The 13,993-nt window shown below is 37.8% G+C and overlaps 1 long non-coding RNA gene across 1 annotated transcript; it reads right to left on the bottom strand.

Annotated features, from left to right (window-relative positions):
* Window positions 1–4,778: 4,778 nt before the first annotated feature.
* On the bottom strand, window positions 4,779–7,145 carry LOC135971111 (uncharacterized). The gene is made up of 2 exons (XR_010587193.1): window positions 6,997–7,145; window positions 4,779–5,180 (listed from the first exon to the last, which is right to left on the bottom strand). It is a non-coding gene; the product is annotated as an uncharacterized lncRNA (long non-coding RNA).
* Between the last annotated feature and the right edge of the window lie 6,848 nt (window positions 7,146–13,993).

Below are 13,993 nucleotides of genomic sequence, written 5' to 3'. Positions count from 1 at the left end.
AAGTAGCTCATTCTCCCTTGTAAAATTTACTACCTGTTCAAATTGCTCAAACTGAACCAGTGACTGAACTGTGGTCTTCTCTAGGGTACTTAAAATTACTGAAATAAAAGAATAAGTATATAAAAAGTGCAGTGGCGCGATCTCGGCTCACTGCAAACTCCGCCTCCTGCGTTCACTCGCCATTCTCCTGTCTCAGCCTCCCCAGTAGCTGGGACTACAGACGCCCGCCACCATGACTGACTACTTTTTGTATTTTTAGTAGAGACGGGGTTTCACCGTGTTGGCCAGGATGGTCTCGATCTCCTGACCTCGTGATCCGCCCGCCTCAGCCTCCCAATGTACTGGGATTACAGGCGCGAGCCACCGTGCCCGGCCTGGTAATGCTTTTAAAATAATTCATTTATTTAAACTATGACACAAAAAAAGAGGTTTTAAAATCTTACTCAGGTGCTCTTTAAAAATAACAATTAATTACTTGATGTCTTTACTATATCTAAAATAATTGCTGTATCAGAGGTAGGGACACAGTAAAAGAGGTACTATTGAAGCTAGTATACTATACTGCAGATACTGTTGAAATACCTTAGAAGTACTATTGAAATATTTTAACAGAATAGCACACTAAACAGACTGACTGAAGTTCTTATACAAGGATCTTATGTAAATAACAACGAAATAATAATAAGTCCATCAATTCCATAAGAGATATATACAAAATTTGGATGCCAAAATTCTTTTTTTTTTTTTTTTTTGAGATGGAGTCTCGTTCTGTCATCCAGGCTGGAGTGCAGTGGCGTGATCTCGACTCATTGCAACCTCTGCCTCCCAGGTTCAAGTGATTCTCCTGGCTCAGCCTCCTGAGTAGCTGGGATTATAGGCATGTGCCACCATGCCTGGCTAATTTTTGTATTTTTATTAGAGATGGGGTTTCACCATGTTGGCCAGGCTGGTCTCGAACTCCTGACCACAGATGATCCTCCTGCCTCAGCCTCCCAAAGTGCTGGGATTACAGGCATGAGCCATCATACCTGGCCCGGATGCCAAAATTCTTAAAAGAAACAAGGGGAGTTATCTCATTATGAACTCCATAAGACTAAGATCTGGCAAAACTGGATCTTGAAATATGAGATGAAACCTCAAATTGACACTTGCCAAAATTCTCCATTAAACAACCCATCACAGTAGGGATAAATTTGCCACAGTATTAAACACTGACCAGAAAACTTCTGTAGTATAGCAGAAGACATGTCCAGTTCATGCATTATGTATATTAAATTAAGCTCATTATGGTTTCAGGATGATTCAAGCACATTACATTTATTGTGCACTTTATTTCTATTAGTATCACATTGTAATATATAATGAAATAATTATACAACTCACCATAATGTTGAATTAGTGGGAGCCCTGAGCTTGTTTTCCTGCAACTAGATGGTCCCATCTGGAAGTGTTGGGAAACAGTGGCAGATAATCAGGTGTTCGATTCTCATAAGGAGTAAGCCACCTAGATTTCTTGCATGTGCAGTTCACAATAGGGTTCACACTTCTGTGAGAATCTAATGCCACCACTGATCTGACCAGGAGGCAGAGCTCAGGTGGTAATGTGAGTGATGGAGGACAGCTGGAAACACAGATGAAGCTTCACTTGCTTGCCCACCACTCACCTCTGTGCGGCCCAGTTCCTAACAGGCCATGAACCGGTGCCAGGTGTTGTGGACCTCTGCTCTAAGTAATAGTTTTAGCATCCCCAAATAGATTTATATAATTTATACAATTGTGTTTATTAATGTGTACTAATAGGTACAGTTATTTCCTGGGTAAGTTGAAGTATTTCCCTATCAAAAATCCACAGCTCTTACTATGGCAGAAAACAAAATAAAAACAAAACAAAACAACAAAATAAAAGCACAATTAGATTTTGTGTTACTTACTTAGAATATTCCAGTTGTCTAATACACAGACATATTTAATTAGAATGCTTATTTATGGAATGCTTACATAAAAGCTATGTAAGGCTTTTTCCATTAGTTATAAACTTTATTGTCCTTATAGTGATAAGGACACTTAATCCTCTGAAAAAATGAAAATATCCTTGACCCAACTGAAAAGTTACATCTGCTAGATATGTTAAATTGAAGTTCTCCAGAGAGCCTTCAGCAGATGGTTCACAGAAGTTGACTGCTAACCCAAGATCCTCAGAATAAGCTAATGATTACATGGAGTAGATAATTTTGGCTAAAGATCATTAGAAGAAGATTCTTCTATATATCACACTCTCTATTGCATATTCTTATATATTATATTTGTGGTAATACTATTCTCCTTTATTGCTTAAAGTATTCTACTTCTGACTTAGCCTGTCATATTCACTTTACTAGTGATAATGAGTTACCTATGTCTAGACCAGAGTTGGCAAACTATGGCTTACAGACCAAATCTGGCCAGCCACCTGTTTTTGTAAATAAAATTTTTTTGGAACACAGCCACAGCCTTTTTTTTTTTTCTTTTTTTTTTAACATGTTGCCTATGGCTGTTCTTGTGCTACAACAGCAGATCTGAGTTGTGACCAAAAAACAATATATGGCTCACAAAGGCAAAAATATTTCACATCTAGTTTTTTTACAGAGAAAGTTTGCTGATCCTTGATCTAGGTAATTGTCATTATAACTCTATAATTCAGTTCTTCCAAACTATTTTTAGCTCAGCCATTTAAATAAATGATGTGAAGGTATGTTACTCTGACTTTCCAATAACAATACTCTTTGTCCAAGAAGCCTAGTGAGAAGGAAAACAACAACAACAAAACAACAACAAAAAAAGTCAAACAAACGATACTCTGAATGCAATATATAAATGAAATAAAATGTCCCTGCACCAGGGAAATTACAAAACACAAACAATAAGTATTTGTCAACAGTACTCAGAAACAGTATATCTGGAGTTCCATCAATGTTGAATTATCTCTTGTATATCTTTTTGTTATTTTTTTCTCTATAAAACAATGAGACTCTTTAATGCCAATATAGGACCAAGATTCATTGTTCTGTTGAATTACTAGTTAGGCCATTCCAACAGTGTAATTTCTGTGGTAGTCAGTCTCCAAGATAGTACCTAATGATTTTTGCTTCTTGGTATTCATGCACTTGTACACTGTACCTCTCCCACACTGTGCCAAGGTTGGTATATGTGACCTCTGTGGCAACAGCGACAGTATGTCACTTCCAATGTTAGGTAATAAAAGACAATGTATTTTCTGCCTTATTCTCTATCATACAATTCACTCTAGGGAAAGTTAGCTGCCATGTTGTCAGCAGCTCTATGGACAGGCCCACGTGACAAGGAATTGAGAAATCTTGCCAACAGCCCATGAGAAACTAAGGCCTCCAGTCCACAGTCAGGTGAGTGAGCCTTCTTGGAAGTAAGTGGATCCTATACTCTATTCCAACCTTCAGAGAACTGCAGCCTTAGCTGACATCCTGGCTGCAACTTCATAAGAGACACTATTCCAGAACCACTCAGATAAGATGCTCCAAAACTTATAACCCTCAGGAACTATATGACATAATTTTCTTGTTTTCAAGCTGCTAAATTTGGAATCATTTGTCATAGAGCAAAAGATAACTGATACAATTTAGCTCCCCAACTAAATTCCCCAACATCCCAAATGAATTATATATCATTTCAAAGAGTACATAAAACCCTTTATGGAGAGAGAATTCTGAGAATAATGATCCTATCCACAGGAGTGAAACTACTAGAAGCTTTCATAAAAAAATTACTTTGGTTGACGTAGTAAATAATACATCCCAAACTGTGAGGCACAGCAAACACAACAAACCAGTTTAAATTCCTTAAACCAAGTCATTATAAATAATAGAATTGTCTTGGATTTTATTTTGGCCAACCAGGGAAGATTCTTTACCATTGCTAACATTGTGTATTGCTAACATTGTGTAAACACTTCCGGTGAATTGGAATAATCTATCTCTAAGCTAAAAGAAAAGGCAACCTGGCTACCTAAAATAGACTTGGAAAATCTTTGAGACTTGTTTTCGTGATCAGGTCTGGGAAATCTGTGGTCATGGTTCCGAAATATCTGCCAGGCCTTTCCAGTTATACTTATCTCACTGGTGTTCAATGTCTATGTTCCAGAATCTTAAATGCTTGTGTGCAGCCACCATCCTGACAAATGATTCAACAAATGATTCAAAGACAAAAACCAGAATACAATTATTTTCAGAGACATGTAAAACTGAAAATCAAATATCCTCAGATGAAACTTCACCTTCGAGGAGAATCCCCAACAGGGGTAAAGAGCTGCACAACACTTGATGTTTTCTCCTGCAGCTTTGATTGAACAAGGACCAGTAAGAAGGACTAACAATAAAGAGGTTCCTACAAACATAGAAAAAGACTAGTTTTTTGTTGTTGTTGTTGTTGTTTTCTGTAGCAATGGAAACAAAATAGCCACAAGAACCAGTTTTAAACCCATTCAGTTGATCAAGAATAACCTGCATCAGTGAGCCCCTCTCGCATGAGTCAGCTCGCCGGGGAAAGACTCACTCCAGTAAACACACCTCTCAGTGCCAGCTAATCAGCAGCAGTCTCACCTGAGTAACTGAGCTTCCGCAGATGTTGTCCAACCACTCATATCCCTGAAAGTCTGTCAATTCCTAGCACTTCACGCTTCCCCTAAAGAAAAATCCGATATAAGGCTAACAGTCTGCTGTGCCTGACTGGCATAGCCCTCCCTGATTATAGGAAGCAACACATTCAGCTTTGTCTTGTCAATATTTTTGATGTTTAGTGCTGGTCTCATGATTCTTTGACCAACTCCCCTGATTCTTTTATCATTTTTTTAACCTCTTCCTGTTTAATACTACTAAGAGTAATAGTAATGATGATGATGATGATTTTGTAACCGCTACTCACCATACGCCATGCACTGTGACAAGGGCTTTCATTGTCTTAATATCTGGCCACCAGCACTTCTTAGATTTTCAGGTAGCACTCACACCTGAGGCTATTCCTGGCTTATTCCGTGTGCCAGTCGTTTGCTGGTTGCCTTCGATTCACTCCTCATCCTTTCTCTGCTCTGTCACGGAAGGCTGACTCCTGAAGACAGGGTTTGCCAGGCTCTTCTGTCAGCTGGCTTCCAGCTCATTTTTGCTAATGGGAATCTGTGGTGAAAGATGAAAGACCAGAAGGGAGAAAGAATATTTCTTTCTTCTCTGCTTCTGGAGGTGGCTTGGCCAATAGCTGTGTTTCTTCCCATTGCTCCAGCTCTTTGAAAATACCTAGTTTTTTTTGGTGATAAAGGCATGATGCTGTAGATATCTAGGTTGTTTGGCAATCCTGTTTGGATTCTCAGCTTTTACAACACCCAATAATACATTCTTTTTTAAAAAGCTTCAGTCTTTCTAATTTCCTAGACCATTGATAGAATCAGCAAGAATAGGTGGTAGAATTTATGTCAGGTAAAACTGAGAGTCTTGAGATTTAGTCCCAAGTCTGTCTCTGAATCACTTGTGACCTTGAAACAATTACAGGTTGGTGCCTCAGTTTTGCTATCTGTGTAATGGAATTGTTGATCTTTAAAGGCCTCCCTCCTGGCCCTCCGCCACCACCCTGCCCAATTAGAACCTTCTATAATGCTGGGCTTGCAAGAATTGGTTTAACATTTGTAAGAATTATAGCTGTTCTATTCTCTCATGTAAGAGTTCAAAAATTGCTTTATAATGAAAATGCAGAGCCCACGTTTAAAGAGCAGGAAAAAAATGTCATTAAAAGTGTTATAAATAAAGTTTTTCCTTTAAAAATTTGTATTATTTATAAAATATTAGAGAGGTAATAGTGATATATGAGCAACAATTAACTTAAAAAGTACAAAAATTGGCCGGGCGTGGTGGCTCAAGCCTGTAATCCCAGCACTTTGGGAGGCCTAGACGGGTGGATCACGAGGTCAGGAGACCGAGACCATCCTGGCTAACACGGTGAAACCCCGTCTCTACTAAAAAATGCAAAAAACTAGCCGGGCGAGGTGGCGGGCGCCTGCAGTCCCAGCTACTCGGGAGGCTGAGGCAGGAGAATGGCGTAAACCCGGGAGGCGGAGCTTGCAGTGAGCTGAGATCCGGCCACTGCGCCACAGCCTGGGCGACAGAGCTAGACTCTTGTCTCAAAAAAAAAAAAAAAAAAAAAAAGTACGAAAATTTTCTGGCATTATAATATTTTCTGGCATTATAATATTATACAATACAATATATAATACCACTTTATTAATGTGATATCCTGATTACTGGTAAGATTTTTCAGGCTTGCTTTTCCACAGACACATTTAATGGATCATCAAAATTTAAACTTTTAGAAATTTTATTTTCAATTGATGCAATTGAAGGTGACATTAGTTTCTCTTGGAAAATGACAGATTGCCAATAATTTTTGATAATTTTAAATTTTGATGAGGATCTTACTGCTGATGCAATTGTTATTGGAGCTGTTAAGAGTATTTTGTAGCCTGTTACATTTGGGATTCATTTCTGATAAATTATTATTGTTATTATATTTTAAGACTAGTCAAGTATAGTAGTGAGAAAGGGGAAAGAGTAGAACAAAGAGTTTGATCTGTATCTGACTGAATAATCAATTGAGATAACTCACTACCCTCAGGTCAGCCTGATAAATTGTTTTGAAGTAAAAATTTTAGAATATGTAGAGCTGATGATTCTCTTAGAGCAATTTTTCTAAAAATATTTAATTCTTTATACAAATTAGTTTTGTATGAGACTAAATTTAATTTTAAATGTAAATGTATACAATGGCATCTTAATGTCTCCTTTGACATTTCCTATAACATGTAGAGGTTGTATAAGAAACTAAATGTGGCTTCATGATTTGTATAAAATTCAAAATAATGGTTTATGCAGTCTACCAATATATCTTCAATTATAAGGTAAAAACTAATTTAAACATGGTCTCAGCTGCCATGGTGGCACCTACCTGTAGTCCCAGCTCCTTCAGAGCCTGAGGCAGAATGATCCCTTGAATCCAGAAGTTGGAGGCAGAATCCCTTAAGTCCAGCAGTTCGAGGCTATAGTGTGCCATGACCATGTCTGTGACTAGCCACTGCTTTCCAGCCTGGGCAGCACAGCAAAAGCCTGCCTCAAAAATAAATAAATAAATAAAAGTGAAATTGTCTTACTCATTAATAATTTGTTCATTTGAAGCTTCATATGAAACTAGTGTATTTTTCTATCAAATGCCACCAACTTTAAATTTATTTTATATTTTTAAGCCATGATCTTTAAATTTCTTTTCCATTTCCAAGCCTATTTCTGTTTCTAAGCAACTTTGTAATGTTGAGGCTGTTTTCAAAATCTGAGATTCTAAACTCTTTAGAGAATTTGAATGACTCCCTCATATGCTTTCTTGCAGTGTCCATGTGTGCACTTTTATTTTGTAATAATCTGATGAGAGTTTACTGCCTGTGTCCTGGCAATTCCTGTCCTGGCTTCAGGCCAGAATTAATATTTGTACAGATGCCACAAGGTTAGGCTCCAGGGACTGATGACCAAGCCTGTCTCCCTCTATGGGTCCCAGTGATGCCTATATGCAGAATCCCTTCTTTCTCCCTTGGCTGCAGCCACTGCTGCTGTTGCTGCTACTTTTGTGCTGCTGTCACTCTCCCTGCTACCATCCTGGTCCCATATCTAGGTCCAGCAGCCTTAGTCAGGTAAATATAATCTTTTTGTCTACCTAAGACCTTGAAAGATGAGCAGAATACTGCACAAGAGGAGCCAGGGGTGTTTATCTTCTTTGTACAAGAAATTTTTGTAGCCTCAAAGGTGAGGGACCTCAGTCATTGAGACTTATTGGCACCAGTAAATCTAAAATCAGGGGTCCAGACACAGAGCCACAGATGCTCAGGAAAAGCCGTAGCATTGCCAGGGGACCCAGGGGATTGAGCACAATTGTTTCCGAGATGTTCAACATCATATTCAGTATTATAGGTGACTGGGAATCTTCCAGAAGTGGTGTTATGTGAAGATTGGTGTGTTGGAGCAAACAGTATCTGACCACCTTGAGGAAACTTGAGAAGTTTACTTACATGTCAGCATGTTATCTTTAGTATTTCTTGAATATTCTATATGATTCATTCACTGTAGGTGTGAGATATATTGTACCTTTTTTTTTTTTTACAATGATACTGTAAAAAAATGTTTTAAAACAAGTTTTGAAAACTTTTTGTTATGGAAAGTTTCAAACATATTCAAAAGTAGAGTGAATAGATAGTATAATGAACCCCGCTTTAGGTACCCATTAACTCAGCTTCGTTGATTTCATGACTGAATTTTATCTACATCTCCTTTCCCTTCCCTCAGTCCTAGGTTATTTTGAAACAAATCCCAAACATCCTATCATTTTATCAGCAAACATTTCAATAATATATTTAAAAGATTTACTATTATTTCATCTAAAAAATGAATGATTCTTAATACTATGAAATAGTTATTAGTTAAATTTCTTTAATTATCTCAATTTTTTTTCAGAGTTTGTTTGAACCATGATCTAAACACACTCTGCATACTGCTATTAGTTGGTATGCTTCTTAAATCTCTTTTAATATATAATTGTTGGCTGGGTGCCATGGCTCATGCCTGTAATCTCAGCACTTTGGGAGGTTGAGGTGGGCAGATCACTTGAGCGCAGAAGTTCAAGACTAGCCTGGGCAAAATAGAGAAACCCTGTCTCTACAAAAAAAGACATAAAAAAGTTAATCGGGCACAGTGGTGTGTGCCTGTGGTCCCAGTGACTTGGGAGGCTAAGACAGGAGGATTGCTTGAGCCTGTGAGGTGGAGGTTGCAGTGAACTGAGATTGCATCACTGCAATGCAGCTTGGGTGACAGAAGTAAAACTCTGTCTGAAAAAAAAAAAACCCTGCTGAAAAGAAAAACCCCAAATATATATGTGTGTGTGTATATATATTCATATATATATTCATGAATATATATATGAATATATATAAGTGCATATATATATATACAGTTGCCCCATCTCCTCGTTTTTCGTTTGTAATTTATTTGTTGAAGAAACTGGGTCATTTTGTCCTGTAGAATGAATCATCGTATGGATTCCACTTCTTGCATCCTCCTATGGTCTGAATGTTTGTGTCCCTGCAAAACTCATATGCTGAAATTCCAGCCCCTAAGGAAATGGAATTAGGAGATGAGGTTTTTGGGAGGTAATTAGGTCATGAGGGTGGAGCCCTCATGAATGGCATTAATGCCCTTCATCAAAGAGATGCAAGAGAGATCTTGTGTTCCTTCCATCATGTGGGGACACAGTAAAAATATGGTTGTCCATGAACTATAAGTGGGTACTTGCTAGACACCAAAGCCTTGATCTTGGAGTTCTCAGCCTCCAGAACTGTGAGAAATAAATTTATGTTTTTTATAAGCCATTAGTTTATTGTATATTTTTTAGAGCAGCCTGAATGGACAAAGACACACCTCTAGATGATTGTTTAACATATTCTGCTGTTCTTTGTATTTCTGTAACTTGTTCCTGGTATTTCTGTAGGCTTAAGAGATTTATCTTTGATTATTTGGTGTGTGGCTACTTCATAGGTGGTCTTGTGTACTTCTATCCAGACACAATAATGTCACTTTTTTGTGATGTTAACAGCCATTAAATCTTTTTTCAGATCCATTATTTCATGAAGGTTTACAAAAGGATTATATTTAAATTGTATTATTATTTATTGGCTGGGTTATTTCTACAAAGATAAACCTTTCTGTATAAAATATGGTTATTATGGCCTGAAGTATAGTATGCATAAAAAAACAAGACTTATGCTTGATTTTTTCTCTTTATTTACCAGTTTTCGAAATAGTGAATTGCTTCTCCAGCATCCTCCATATGTGACCAATGAGAGTTTTTAAAGGAATAATTATGAATTCATGACTTTAAATTTATTTGATGTGTTTTAATCCCTACTAATGCCCACATTGTCTTATCTTTGGCCAGTGAGAGAATTGCTTGGCTCTAGAGTCCTTTGACAGGCTCACACTAGTCTTTTATAGTTTCCTTGCTTTTTGGTATAGTCTGATATTCCAGCTTCATCTGGTACATTTTCTGTCCCATGTTTGGAAACAGCTATTTCTCCAATGTATCCTGTGTTTTTTAGAGGAAATCATGTTTTCAAACTACAGTCAAGTTTCTAGGTTTTTCCAGTAAACAGAGCCAGGGGTTTTTAGAAATAAAATAAATGATGAATTCATACTGATACTTCTAATTCAAACTCAGCATCACAGGGTTTTTGTTTAACATTATCAATCTTACGTCATCTGTATCTTCTTTTTCCATGAAGAAAGTGGTTGCTTCTCAAGGACACCAACATAATTATTCATTTGCTTTGTCCCACAGAACATAACCCCCCAAAATAACTGTGTCAACACTATAGCAACAATGTGTTTACTGCAGACAATTTATAATTATTTTATTTTATTTTTAGAGACAAGGTCTCACTTTGACACCCAGGCTGGAAAGCAATGGCACCATTATTGTAATCTTGAGCCCAAAATAGCTGGGACTACAGGAGCACCCCATTACACCCAGCGAATTTTAAAAATTATTTGTACAGGCAGGGCCTCACCAGGTTGCCCAGGGTAGTCTTGAACTCCTGGGCTTAAATGACCCTCCTACCTCAGGCTTCTAGAGCCCTGGGATTACAGGTGGGAGTCACTGCACTGGCCCAATTTATGGCTACTAGGATTAAACAATCAAATTATTGTGTTGTAAAGTCACTGGAAATAATTTGTGTGATCTATTTTTAAAATTTTGTTTTTGTTTTATAGAATTTAATTTTTAAATTTAATTTTGTTTTATAATTATGTAAAATATTTATGTGTCCTCAAAGTCAAATATACAAAATTAAATATATTCAGAGTAGTGTAACTTTTGCTTCTCCCCCTACTCTATCTTCTCTCTCTCTCCCATTATTTTTTTAAAATTAAATTTTTTGTTTAGTATTCTATTTTTTATAGAGTATATATTATTGTGTCAAGAAGATATATAAAATATGTCAGGGTCATTAGCAAACTAGGTATCTTTCACAGTCTGAAGTTGTAGAGTCTGGGGGTGAGGAGGGAAAAGGAGGATGGAGGTAGGCATTGGGCTTCTGATGGGCATGGCAAGAGTAAATACGGCCTGGAGATTGAAGAGTCTGCCGTTGCTTGCTCAAGTAAACAAAGGAAAATGCTATACATACCTGGGAAGATATTAGAAAAAGTAGAATGATAGTGAGAAGCAAGGTAAAGATTCATTCAACACTTATCAAGAACTCATTGTTTTCCAGGAATGGTGACAGGGCAAGACTGATCAAGTTTCAGGGAAAGTCTAATTTCTTAGTCAGTATACATTTTCATTTGTGATTACTTGGGTTCTCTTATTTTATTCATATAGTAATGAAGTTGTTGAGAAGAAGTTGACTTTGGATTGGGCATATCAGGAAATGTTTCAGTCCAGTTCTTAGGTTCTATAATGTCTTGTTTCAGTAGATGGCTCTTGATAGATAGACAGCCAAAGAGATAGATAGAGAGGCAAAGAGAATAAATTGAGAGGCAAAAGATAGACAGGAAGACAAAGAGAAAGGGCATCCCAGGAAGAAGGGGACAGGTGACCTAGGTGTGTTTGTGAGCATTCATTCATGGCTGTTCTCATCTTTTCTTTTCCTTTTTTTTTTTTTCAGATGAAGTCTTGCTCTGTTGCCCACCCTGGAGTGCAGTGGCACGATCTTGGCTCACTGCAGCCTCTGCCTACCGGGTTCAAGCAATTCTCCTGCCTCAGCCTCCAGAGTAGTTGTGATTACAGGCACATGCCACCACACCCAGCTAATTTTTGTAGTTTTGTAGAGACAAGGTTTCACCATGTTGTTCTTGAACTCCTGACCTCAAGTGATCTGCCCACCTCGGCTTCCCAAAGTGCTGGGAACACAGGTGTGAGCCATTGCCCCCGGCCAGGTAACTATGGAAGGTGATGGAGATATATATATATATACTTTTTTTAAGAGATGGGGCCTTGCTATGTTGCCCAGGTTGGTCTCCTGGGCTCAAGTGATCCTTGCACCTCGGCCTCCCAAAATGCTAGGATTACAGGTGAATCATATGAATCATTTCTAAAACTAGGACTTGGGCCGAAACAACTCAACATGCTTAAAATACTAGATGATTTGGCAGAACCAATCAGTATTGTATAAACGAAACATTTTTAAATAAGGAGAATTTATTTTCTCTCATAGAATTATGTTATCTAGAGTAAGATGATTAATTGTGTGTGTCCACTTGACTGGCCACAGGGTGCTTAGACTAAATATGATTTCTGTTGTGTCTTTCTAGATGTTTCTGGGTGAGATTCACATTCAAATTCATGGACTCATTAAAGTAGATGGCCCTCTCCAATGCGGGTGGGCATCATCCAATCTGTTGAAGGCGTGAAGAGAACAAAAGGGGGAGGAAGGAAGAATTCACCATTTTTCTTGCTGCCCACCTGCTTGGGCTGGGACATCTCATCTCACCTTCTCCAGCCTTTGGATGAGGATTTACACCTTGGTTCTCAGGCCTTCAGGTTCTAACTGGAGCTACACTATCAGCTTTCCTGGCTCTCCAGATTGCAGTTGGTGGATCACGGTACTTTTTAGCCTCCATCATAATGTAAACCAATTCTTAATAATAAATCTATCTATCTATCTATCTATCTATCTATCTATCTATCTATCTATCTATCTCCTCTCTAGTTCCATTTCTCTGGAGAACCCTAACACATAGAGTTAGAAATTAGGTTTTTTGTTTTTTGCTTTTTTAGAGACGGAGTTTTGCTCTTGTCGCCCAGGTTGGACTGCAATGGCATGATCTTGGCTTACCGCAAATCCCATTCTCATGCTTCAGTCTCCTGAGTAGCTGGGACTACAGGTGTGTGCCAGTATTCTTAGTAGAGATGGAGTTTCATCATGTTGACCAGACTGGTCTCGAACTCCTGACCTCAGGTGATCCACCCACCTCAGCCTCCCAAAGTGCTGGGATTACAGGCGTGAGCCACCACGTCTGGTCAAAATTAATTTTTTTTTTAAATTTAAACAAGGCCTGTCTGTGAAAAAGGCAAAAAGAGATCTTTTAAACAATCCTGTTATGTCACAAAAATCTCAGTTGCTCTTATCACAGCTCTAAAAGTGAAATAGTCAGGTGAAATGGGAAAAAATTGTTCTTGATTATTCTAAATGGTTGTAAGGCACCACTTGTTATAGTGCTGCTTTTATTTTTTCTGTGTTACTTGTCAGGTTTGTGAGGGAGTAAAATATGTTCTTGGATACAGTAGTAAGAGAGAGAAGAAATTACTGCATTTCATCAACTTAAGATGCCACTGACTATAAGATGTACTGTTATTTTATGCACATTAAGAAAGAGAAAAAACTGTCATTAAACCATAACACAATATAGATCCATTTCAATTTCAGAGATGTTAAAATGTGAAAATAAGTGTGCATTTTAGAATCAATATGATATAGTAATTATTGACTGCCTACTATGTACCAGGCTTTGTTGCTGATCCTTGACAAACACTATCTTCATTAACCTAGTGATGTGTACCCCTGGCCCTATTTTACAGATGAGAAAAAAGAGGCACAGTGAAGCTAAATATATTGGCTAAAGATCACAAAGTTAGTAAGCAGAACAAGCTACTTACCTACTTGAAGAAGAAACTTTCTCTTTTCAAACCTCTGTTCTGTTCTGTTCTTTTTTTTTTTTTTTTTTTTTTTAACTACAATAGTCATTTATTCTCTCTAACAGTTACTATTGGTGAGGAATTTTGGAGTAATTTGATTGAGTGTTCTCGCTTAAGGGTCTCTTATGAGTTTGCAGTTAGATGTCAGCTGTGGCTACATCATCTGGACACATGACTGAGGCTGGAACATTCAATTTCAAGGTATCTCACTCATATA

The sequence above is a fragment of the Macaca fascicularis genome, chromosome 6 (genome assembly GCF_037993035.2).
Source record: "Macaca fascicularis isolate 582-1 chromosome 6, T2T-MFA8v1.1".
NCBI lineage: Eukaryota > Metazoa > Chordata > Mammalia > Primates > Cercopithecidae > Macaca > Macaca fascicularis.
The sequence above is the reverse complement of the archived record's forward strand: the minus strand, read 5'-3'. Positions and strand labels throughout refer to the sequence as shown.